Source organism: Stenella coeruleoalba (genome assembly GCF_951394435.1).
Source record: "Stenella coeruleoalba genome assembly, chromosome: 16".
NCBI classification, from domain to species: Eukaryota; Metazoa; Chordata; class Mammalia; order Artiodactyla; family Delphinidae; genus Stenella; species Stenella coeruleoalba.
In genome coordinates this window covers 66,065,318-66,077,440 of record NC_137162.1, presented here as the reverse complement: position 1 = coordinate 66,077,440, position 12,123 = coordinate 66,065,318, and the positions used below count along the sequence as shown (strand labels likewise).

The 12,123-nt window shown below is 38.8% G+C and overlaps 1 protein-coding gene across 12 annotated transcripts in view; it reads left to right on the top strand.

The window, feature by feature from the left end:
• LOC307175034 (uncharacterized protein) overlaps positions 1-12,123 on the top strand; it is a 527,231-nt gene that overhangs the window by 84,199 nt on the left and 430,909 nt on the right. For all 12 annotated transcript variants that reach the window (XM_079899803.1, XM_079899796.1, XM_079899801.1 and 9 more), the window contains one exon: positions 5,749-5,909. The gene's annotated coding sequence lies outside the window, so the exon portion shown is untranslated. The remainder of the gene's footprint in view (positions 1-5,748; positions 5,910-12,123) is intronic.

Here is a 12,123-nt window from a genome sequence, read left to right as displayed (position 1 = left end):
TGGTATCAGGATGATGGTGACCTCGTAGAATGTGTGTGGGAGTGTTCCTCCCTCTGCTGTATTTTGGAAGAGTTTGAGGATAGGTGTTAGCTCTTCTCTAAATGTTTGATAGAATTCACCTGTGAAGCTATTGGGTCCTGGGCTTTTGTTTGTTGGAAGATTTTTCATCACAGTCTCAATTTCAGTGCTTGTGATTGGTCTGTTTAGATTTTCTATTTCTTCGTGGTTCAGTCTCAGAAGGTTGTGCTTCTCTAAGAATTTGTCCATTTCTTCCAGGTTGTCCATTTCATTGGCATATAATTGCTTGTAGTAATCTCTCATGAACTTTTGTAATTCTGCAGTCTACAGATTCAGTGCAATCCCTATCAAACTACCAATGTCATTTTTCACAGAGCTAGAACAAAAAATTTCAGAATTTGTATGGAAACACAAAAGACCCCGAATAGCCAAAACAATCTTAAGAAAGAAAAACAGAGCTGGAGAAATCAGGCTCCCATACTTCAGACTATACTACAAAGCTGCAGTAATCAAGACAGTATGGTACTGGCACAAAAACAGAAATATAGATCAATGGAACAGGATAGAGAGCCCAGAGATAAACCAATGCACATATGGCCACCTTAGTTTTGATAAAGGAAGCAGGAATATACAATCGGGAAAACACAGCCTCTTCAATAAGTTGTGCTGGGAAAACTGGGCAGCTACATGGAAAAGAATGAAATTAGAACACTCCCTAATACCATACACAAAAATAAACTCTGAATGGATTAAAGACCCAAATGTAAGGCCAGACACTATAAAACTCTTAGAGGAAAGCATAAGCAGAACACTGTATGACATAAATCACAGCAAGATCCTTTTTGGCCCACCTCCTAGAGAAATGGAAATAAAAGCAAAAATAAACGAATGGGACCTAATGAAAATTAAAATCTTTTGCACAGCAAAGGAAACTGTAAACATGATGAAAAGACAACACTCAGAACGGGAGAAAATATTTGCAAATGAATCAACTGGCAGAGGATTAATCTCCAGAATTTACAAGCAGCTCATGCAGCTCAATATCAAAAAAACAAAAACCCAATCCACAAATGGGTGGAAGACCTAAATAGACATTTCTCCAAAGATATACAGATTGCCAACAAACACATGAAAGAATGCTCAACATCACTAGTCATTAGAGAAATGCAAGTCAAAGCTACAATGAGGTATCACCTCACAGCAGTCAGAATGGCCATCATCAAAAATCTACAAACAATAAATGCTGGAGAAGGTGTGGAGAAAAGGGAACCTTCTTAAACTGTTGGTGGGAATGTAAATTGGTGCAGTCACTACGGAGAACAGTATGGAGGGTCCTTTAAAAACTAAAAATAGAACTACCATACGACCCAGCAATCTCACTACTGGGCATATACCCTGAGAAAACCATAATTCAAAAAGAAACATGTACCACAATGTTCATTGCAGCTCTGTTTACAATAGCCAGGACATGGAAGCAAACTAAGTGTCCATCGATAGACGAATGGATAAAGAAGATGTGACACATATATCCAGTGGAATGGTACTCAGCCATAAAAAGAAATGAAATTGAGTCCTTTGTAGTGAGTTGTATGGACCTAGACTCCGTCATACAGAGTGAAGTAAGTCAGAAAGAGAAAAACAAATACCATCTGCTAACACATATATATGAAATCTAAGAAAAAAAAAAGGTTCTGATGAACCTAGTGGCAGGGCAGGAGTAAAGACGCAGACGTAGAGAATGGGCTTGAGGACACCAGAAGGGGGAAGGGTAAACTGGGACGAAGTGAGAGAGTGGCATGGATTTATATACTACCAAATGTAAAATAGATAGCTAGCGGGAAGCAGCAGCATAGCACAGGGAGATCAGCTCTGTGCTTTGTGACCACCTGGAGTAGTTTGATATGGAGGGTGGGAGGGAGATGCAAGAGGGAGGAGATATGGGGATATATGTATATGTATAGCTGATTAACTTTGTTATAAAGCAGAAACTAACACCATTGTAAAGCAATAATACTCCAATAAAGATGTTATAAATTAATTAATTAATTAATTAATTAATTAAAAAAGAATTCTTTTCTTTTCTGACTTTGATTATTATAATCTTCAAATTGGTCTTTCTGTCTCCAGTCTTCACCTCTTCCAAGCATTCCCTACTGCTCTAAAACTTAATTTCTTTTTATGAAAATCTCTAAATGTACTTCCCAAAGTAAAAATTCTTTAGTAATTTGAAGTCACTTTTATGGCACAGTACCGACACCTAGGTATGATCTCCAAAGCTTTATGATTTCTGGCATTTCTTTATCTCTCTACCCTTATTTTTCACTTTAAACTCATCTAGAAGTATCATATACATATTTTATATCCTGCCATTCCTAACTACATTAATTCTCTAGAACATTATTTTTACTCATGTTTCCCTCCCCCCTGTATTCTTTTTTTTTTTTTTTTCTTTGCTGTACGCGGGCCTCTCACTGTTTTGGCCTCTCCCATTGCGGAGCACAGGCTCCGGACGCGCAAGCTCCGCGGCATGTGGGATCTTCCTGGACCGGGGCACAAACCCGCGTCCCCTGCATTGGCAGGCGGACTGTCAACCACGGCACCACCAGGGAAGCCACCCCCCCGTATTCTTTATGACTATTTATTCATCTTCATGGCTTAGCTCATGGAATATCCTTACAAAAATTTTCCTGATCATCCTTTCAGGTAGATAACTTATTCTTCCCTCATTTATTTAGCTGTGGATGGAGACTGTCCATATAGCCCATCCCAATGATAAAAGGAAAATTTACTAGCTTCACTGATTCTTCACATTTCTAGTGTGGCCCCTTAACACATTAATAGGATCAGAGAGAGTGTGTTGGAAAGTTAATTTGGGATAACCTTGTATAGTACTCCTTAGTCAGCCAGTGTAGGTATGTAAAATATGTTGAACTCCATGCTGGGTGTCTTTATGTCTGATAAACCTGTGATAATAAGTGTGCTTTGCTTCCGTGTGGTCAGCATTTCCATTCCTATGGACAGTGTTTCTGACTCTTAATAATTTCAGTCAGTATAGAGTACCCTATCCATTTTTTAGCTTTTTAATTCTTATATGGCAGATGTATGGCAAACACTCTTTACAACAGCTTTCAGTATATGTTTTGTTCATTTACTTCCTTGACCCTTTCTCTAGACTTGTGGCTACCACATTTCACTCTGTACTAAATTCTACTCTTCTAAATTTGATTATGTGCAAACATGCAAAAACAGCCAAGGATAATTCATTCCTCTGTTCTACAGCTATTCAAAGCTTGGGATCTAATTATCTCAGATGATGTATGCCATGACTGATGTTCAAGGTAAGTGGCATTCCTGTCCAAGGTGTCAACTCTGAGAGAAGTGGTGAAGGTGAAAGAGGGCCTTACTAACTGAAATGTTAGGATTAGCTACTTTCCTCTTATGATATCCTGTACCATTTCAATATAGAAAAGGAGCACCTAGTGAGACAGAGGGGTCACATGTTAAAGCACAGGGTTCTGAGCCGGCTTGTCTGCGCTTGATTGTTGGTTTCACTATTTACCTTTTATGTGACTCGAGCAAGGTCTTTCTCACCTACAGTTTAAAATTCTGCTCCTAGAAAATGGGTATATTGCTACCTACCTCATAAGGTTGTAGTGAGTAATTTAATAAGTTTAATGCCAAGCTTAGAATGCTGAGTGGAGTGAAATTCCCTATAAGCAAAGATGAAAAGACCATGATCTCAAAATCCCTTTATCTGTTATTTGGAAAAAAAATAGATTGCTATAAATAGTTTCCTATCCTTTCTTTCTTCCTTCTTACCTCTCCCCGTTTTTCATTCTTTTTAATTAAACAGTGTTCTGCCTTTAACGTCCAAAAATATAAGAGAGTATGGCCCATCACTGGAGATTTTTGTATGGAACCCAGAGAATGGGGCAAATTGGTTATTTTCTCCAGTAGGTTCAGTTCAATAAATCCACAGTGAAGAGATACAAGAGAACTGCTTCTTCTGTGTCCCTTTATTTTATCTCATTTGTCTTGGTCCCTTATCTCTTAATATTGCCACATTCCCCCACAGGGTCCTTTTATCTCTAAGCCTCTGCCTCTTCTGCAGATGTTCCGTTCTTTATGGTATCTCCTTTAAAACATATGCACATGTGGGAGGATTGAGAGCCTCACAGCCACTAAATGTGTGTAAAGCATGAGGGAAAGATGCCCTCCCTTAACTGAGAGAATACTCTATAGCAGAAACATGCATTTCTAACGTTGAGATTTAGTACAATAGTATAACACTAGTTATTATGCCAAAAAAGGATTCTGTTTCTTCTATTTGTCTTTCCAAAGTCCTTTAGTATTACTTTATATAGCCCAGAACACCATAGGAGGAGTATAAAACTTGCCTAAGGGGAAGAAGTACCCTCTCACTTTTTAGTTTTTTGTTTCTGTTTTTGTTTTCCTATGTTTTGGTTTGTTTTACCTTTATGGCGAAGGCAGACAGGAGCTTTGCTCATAGTGGACATGATAGTGAATGTTTAAGAGCAGGGACAACCCATGCTGTATGAGTATGAAGGCCACCTTCAACTCTGAGTGCTTAGTATAGAATGCTCAACCAGGTAAGTATCAAAAAATAGTCATTTGACAACTGAGTAGAGTTGACATTGATGGGACACTGGTAAGAGTGGCAGCAAAGTCAAAGCAATGTTCCTGAAAGCAGTAATCCAGGCTGCACTAATGGCTACTTTCTGGTTTCCTTAGAGCTACTGAAGAGTCTAAGTGTCCACAGTGATAACTGTGACTGTGGCCTGACCAAGATGACCTTAATACTTCACCCAGCCTGACGAAGCTTCAGACAGATTTCTTCCTGATTCCAGGCCTTTGACCTCCCTTTTCTTAGAGCATTTACTTTCTTTTAGTAAATTTATTTATTTTTGGCTGCATCGAGTCTTCATTGCTGTGCTCAGGCTTCCTCTAGTTGTGGCGAGCAGGGGCTACTCTTCCTTGTGGTGTGTGAGCTTCTCATTACGGTGACTTCTCTTGTTGCGGAGCACAGGCTCTAGGCGCGCGGGCTTCAGTAGTTGTGGCTCGTGGGCTCAGTAGTTGAGGCTGGAGGGCTCTAGAGCGCAGGATCAGTAGTTTTGACACACAGGCTTAGTTGCTCCACGGCATGTGGGATCTTCCCCAACCAGAGGTCAAACCCGTGTCCCCTGCATTAGCAGGTGGATTCTTAACCACTGCACCACCAGGGAAGTCCTGAGCATTTACTTTAAACTTGTAATTGTAAACCCTTTTCTACCCCTTTGAAATGTGTGTAAATTTTCTTCCGGGCTCTTGTCAGTTTTACAACCCAGGACTGAGTTTCTCAAGAACCTGGGAGCCATCTCTTTGAAATGCAATCATCAAGGAAGATTGCACCCCTGGCTTCCTCTTTCTGTGGGAGGTAGGGGCCTGAAAAGGGACTTGCCTTGTTCCAAGTTGTAAAACTACCTCCTGTCATGAAGATAAGAGAATGTTTACTTTTCCTCTGGGTAAAGCTAGTTACCAAATACAGATGACCAGAAGGCCTGCCCACCTCTCTTTGTACCCCTGCCTAGCTCTTAAAAATTCTCCAGCTTTTTGTCTCTGGGGAATTGGGTATTCATAGTTGCTCTATGCTCTCTCCTCTGTCAGTGGCAATGATATCATAAAATTAACTTCTGTCTTCTCATCATGTCTGGTACAATTTTTCCTTAACAGACCCAACCAGGAGAGCGCAACATGTACAACTGGTCACTTGAAGATTTGTCTTCAAGGAACAAAAGCAGGCCAGCAAAGCATCTGAAGCAACTTCAGACATGGGAACCATAGAGCAGAGAGTTACCCGGACATTACTACAACTGGAAGCGAAAGACATCCAGGTAAATAAGACTTAGTAAAAATATGTGTGGGACAAAAAGAAGCAGCCCCCTGACAGTGCACATGCACATATGTTTAGGAAAGCGTGAGGTAATTGTAGCTGAAGCTGTTACCTAGGAGAGATTCTCCTCCTGACTGTGAGTGCTCTGGACTGCAGAATAATCTGGACCTCCTTATGGACAAATATACTGAACAGCCTGTTAGTCTCACCTTTGGCTCCTTAACCAAAGAGGAAATCTCTACCTTTCACCCTATTTTTTTTTTTTTTTCTTGCGGTACGCGGGCCTCTCACTGCTGTGGCCTCTCCCGTTGTGGAGCACAGGCTCCGGACGCACAGGCTCAGCGGCCATGGCTCACGGGCCCAGCCGCTCCGTGGCATGTGGTATCTTCCCGGACCAGGGCACGAACCCGTGTCCCCTGCATCGGCAGGCAGACTGTCAACCACTGCGCCACCAGGGAAGCTCTCACCCTATTTATTAAACTTTCTTGTTGGAGCACAGCGAAGTCTAGAGGGACTGTCTTACCCTCCTGCCTTGTCCTCTCTGATACCTCAGGCCCTGGCAGTTGTCTCGTGTTCTCCTGATGCTGTGTTGCAGAAACTTGATTTTTCTTCTTCTGTCATTCACCTCACAACCCCACTCACTTCTCAGTCTTCACTTATTCCTTTTTTCCAATAAAAACAGTCTCTTCAGGATTTTTTTTTTTGTAACTGTACTTTCTATGACAACCATAGAATTAACTAATTTAGAAAGAATCGAGGACAGAAAAGAAGGAGAGGAAGAGTAGGTGTGAGGCTAAAGTTATAAATTGACCAAAGCTTCAGATTATAACAGAAGGGGGTAAGGTAAGTAGGGAAGGGACATACACACTAATGCAGGTGAGCAAGGGCAAAGGCATAGACAAAGAGGCATATAGACAAGACATCGCTTGTTCCGGATGATGTCAGAGGCATAGTTCAATGCCAGCCATCATCAACTGGCCCCATGAGGTTTATAAGTATTTAAACGCATTTATTGAAACTACAGCTTCTGTGTTCAGTGGAAATGTAAGGCCTTTGTTTAATTTTGGACTAATCAAGTCTTTGTCTCAAGTTTTCACAAGATGCCTAGAGGGATTGGAGATTCGATTTTCAGTACTCATGTTCAAAACTGGTAACTTCAATAGTTTATTTTATGCAATAGTCAGTCACAAATAGGAAAACTTCCTAGTCTTGCAGAGATTCAATTTCCTAATGCCTTCCTGGCTTCTCTCCAGGATGGCCTCTGGGTATGTGGAGGATGAGAAGAGTGCTTTTACACTTAAAGTGGAGGCTAATATTCTGAGTGTTTGTGGTTGGTGAAGCTGGTTTCCAAGGCTACCCTGAGGCGAAGGTCCTTGTCCAGCCTGTTGTCGCTTCCCAGATAGCATTTTGTGGTTGTGGCGTGCGGCTTTATAACTCATCTGGAACCTTTTGTGGAGCTCAGAGCTCAGAATTGCTTCCTGACAAACTAGTGCCCACCTCTGGTCTTGCTCAGTGAAGAATTCACAGTTTTCATTTGGATACACGGTATCACGTAATGAGGCATCCAAATGGGTATAAAAATACATTGCCTAATTTGGTGTTCTTTGTTCATGACTTTACTGGGTACCATGGGAACTGTGAGATTAATGAAAAAGTGTTTCTAGAGGTGTAATATAAACTTCAGAAGGAATAGTTGTTTCTAAGTGGGGAAACTAATTCGATTTACATGTGCACCTGAGGTTGCAAAAGAGAAAGTGTCACAAAGCCATAACTAGAGAATTTAGGCATAGGTACTTTTTTGTAGCCACACTGCATAGATCCTCCATTTTTTAGCTGCCTGTTTCTAGGTAGGTGACTTAACCTCTACTCTTTATTTTTCTTAGCTCCAGGATGTGTATAATTCTAGTGCCAATTTCATAAAATTGTAATGAGGATTAAGATACGTACAGCACTACTGTTGATGGGAATATAAATTGGTATAGCCACTATGAAAAACAGTATGGAAGTTCCTCAAAAAATAGAAGTACCATATGATCCAGCAGTTTCTGGGTATGCATCAAAAGAATACAAGAACACTAATTTGAAAAGACATATGCACCCCTATGTTTATTGTAGCATTTTTTTACAACAGCTAAGATATGGAAGCAACATAAGTGTTCATCAATAGATGAGTGGATAAAGAAGATGTGATACACACACACACACACACACAATGGAATATTATTCAGCCATAAGAAAGAATGAAATCTTTCCATTTGCAATGACCTGGATGAACCTAGAGTATATAATGCTAAATGAAATAAGCCAGACAGAGAAAGACAAATATCATATGATTTCACTTGTATGTGAAATCTGAAAAACAAAATAAGTGAACAAACATAACAAAACAGAAACAGACTCATAGATTCAGAGAAGTGGTGATCACCAGAGAGGAGGAAGGTAGGAGGGTGAGTGAAATAGGTGAAGAGGTACACACTTCACAGGGATGTAATGTACAGGATAGTAAATATAGTCAATAATATTGCAGTGATTTTGTATGGTGACAGATAGTTACTAAACTTGTATTGTGGTGATCAATTCATAATGTATATAAATGTCAAATCACTGTGTTGTACTAGAACTTATATAATATTGTATGTCAACAATACTTCAATTAAAAAAATGAAAAAAATGATACTTATAGCACTTAGCGCCTGTCACATCGTAAGTGATCATTGTTAGCTACCAAAATCATTATCTTTGTCACTGTCATTGTTTTTAATCTTTATTATTATGCCTCAGCTATCAGTTGAAGGATAAAGGACTCGGGGATTTTCCTAGTTCGATTATCTATGCGTACAGAGAGGTCACGTATGAGTAGGTCAGTGCAATTACTTCATGTGACCCAAATAATTAAACTAAGTTTTGAAGACAGGTAGACATTTGTTCAGAATTGTCAATTTAAACATCAGACCCCCTCCCTGCTATTCAGGTAAAATATCGGTAGTCTTTTAATATGTGTCCTCGTGAAGTGATAGAGAATTCAGGGCAATAATACTGGACTCAGAATGAGAAGTTATAAATCTGAGACTGATCCTGCATCCTGTTCATTGAGCAATTTCTGGAACTTTCCTGAATCTAAATTTATTTCTCAGTAAAATGATGGCCCTGCCTGCCATACAATCAAGTGAGATAATATATGATTATATACTTTAAAGTCCTATAAGGATTGTCAGTATTCATTTAAAAATTATTCATAAAATTCTTACTCAGTTAAACATTGAGTGTTACTTTTATGGTTTTTTTCTTCTTCACCATAATTCTAAATTGTTAATCTTGGCTATTTGCTTCTGATGAGAGTGGGCAATAAAACCTTGAAAGAGAAAGACCCTGTATTCTTAAAGGCTGTGGAAACATGTTTATTCACGAAAGGAAGAAATTTATTGTAGGAATTTAATAGCGAACTTCACGAAGCACAGAAAACCACCTTTAAATCAGTTTTTTCATCCTCAGTCCTAAATCTAGAGTGCACAGAAATACAAACAGACAAAATACGCTCTTCAGAGTTTGCTCTGTCCTAAGGGGGCAAACAGATTTGCTCTGATTTGTTTGTACTTTCCTGGAAATCTACACACAATAAATGATTTCATAGTGTACCAAAGACTCCAAGAGCCTGTTACAATAGCAATGCAGGTAAACAAGTTTTGCTTGTTTCTCTTTTGATGTGTGATTTATTTGGAATCCTAGTTTTATTGAAGAACAGATTTTCTTTTATGCTGCATCTACAAGTCTTTAACATAAAATAAAGAATAACATGTATTCATTGTGTACAGTACAGTCATGTTTCTATTACAGACAGCAGACTCTTAAGACTTTGTATCTTAAGATTGCACACACACCATTATTATGTGGCATTTGAAATACATAGCTCAGTGGTTTTAAAGCTCCGTGATGCTCATGACTACATGCTTCCCATATACAATTTTGCCATCTGCAGTATCCTGATAGGAATCTATATATCCAAGTACTGCAGTAAGATTAGGAGCTACAATAACAGAAACAGATGCTATGCATTTTGTTTTTCAGTTATTAGAAAATTAATACATATTATGAAGATTTAAAATTTTCTGGATAGCAATTAAATATTTTTATAATGTAACATTATCTTTTATCAAATAATACGTGGAAGTAGTTTTAAAAATTAAATAGTTTTATATAGTTTATTTAAAAAAAGAAAAACAGTTTCCTTCTCCCCGTCACCCCCCTTCCAGTCCTTGATTCCCACTCCACGGAAGTAACCACCCACCGCTAATTTAGCTCCACTTTAGTGCTCATTTAGTTCTTCTGTTTGTCCATATTCTTATGTAATACGCTTGCACTATTTAGTAGACTTTTATTCAAATATAGTTACTTTCTACTAACCTTACATTGTATTCGTATATCAACGTCATCTCCTAACTTCACATTTTATGTTTTCGATATAATAACTATTTTCTGTTATTTAGACTTTCATTTTCAATATACCTAAATTTTCTTTCAAGGATATATCATATATCACTGGATATTTCTTACAATTATTTTTTATTAGTGATGGTTTTCCTTTTCTTGTTCTGAATTGGCTCTGATTATTTCTAATTCCCCTTTTTTTGTTTGTTTGGGTCTCTGTATTTCATGCCACAGCTTTTCTCAAGTATCTGGCAATCCTTGATTATCTAATATATTAAGAATGAAGCACTGAAAAGCTGATTGGAACCTCTTAGTATATGGAAAGCATTTCTCAGTAGCAAGTGGCACTACAATTTAAAAAATCTCTCATGAAATTTTTGAACGATGTCTGATTTTCAAAATCTACAGATTCTTTTGCATTTGGGATGGATGGTAAATTCCTCTGAGAGAGTTCTCCAGTCTCTTGCTTAAGGGGGAGAATCTTGCCAACATCCTGAGAGCAATAGCAAGAAAGGGCCTTTAGTGTCATGGATTGGAATATAGTCCTTCAGTTAATCCCCTTGTTCCAGTATTGCTTCCAGTCACTAGTAGTACCTGTCGTCCCTGGATTCAGTTTCTTGGGCTCAGTATCTCGAGAAAGTAAGCTGCCAGTTTTCTGCTGGAATGAGGATAGGTTATTTTTTTGCTGTGTGAATTGACGGGAAGGGATCTGTTAGGCTAGTTGCTTTCAATTCCGTTGGCACTTTCAGAGCTATTTAGGGTGCACTGTTCTTGAACCCTTCTACGGTTGTGCAGGTAAGGCATCTTGTGTCGGAGGTTTTCTCCACTGTCAGCTCTGGTTTCAGATTTATTTTTCTAAGTCAGCTAACTAACTCCTTTCCATTTGCCTCTCAGCTTCAGTAATGCTGTTTTGTTATTCTCCTTTTACTTTTACTTGGGGTATATTCCCTTTGAAAACGTTTTCATCATCAATTTAAGGGAGTTTAGAAGGCAACACAAGTAAACAAGTGTTTAATATGTCATGTTTAAACAAAAGTTCACAATGTCCTTCTTTCATGGGGTCTAAGCATGATCCTTGAGGAGTATGGAAGAAAGAAAATTTCAAAAATTTACAAGTTACATGGCAGAAATTTTGATAATTTTTTTTCCTATTTAAAGCATCAAATCACTATTCAATCTACCTTAATTTGGTCACCAAGTCTTAATGTTTTGGAGAAAACTTTAGCCATATCATCGATAGGCAGTGAGTCATTACTTCTTACTGTTGTCACTTAAAAAGTATTCCGCCCTTTCTATTCACATCACCAGATTGTTCTATACAATTCAAAGCATGATATTGATTATCAAGTTATTTTCTGTGGACTCCGAGTGTCTTTTGTTTGACTACTTGGTAGTTTTATTTAAGGGATTTCCATTGCTTCTCATAAACTCTCACTTGTACTTTGAATGTTTTCCCCTTTCCTAGGCTGTAAAACTAGTAATCTACTGAACCAGAAAATAAAGGCTCTGAATATTGATCTACTAATTTAAAAGGCCACTGGTGAATCCAACAGATAGATTCAAATAAAAACTTGTAGAGAGGACTTTTCTACCCCTAGACTAGAGGAAAGGTCCTAAAGTTGAAGGAAAAGGTGGAAGGGAGGGAAACAAAGAGCAAAGATTGAGTTAGAAAAGCTTGAGGCCGGCAAGCAGAGAGCCTCCTTGGAGTGCTATTCGCTGCTGCCTGGTGAGAACTGCCGTGGAGCGCAGCCAGCGAGCACCGACCTGCAGTGACACAGTTCTGTGGGGCA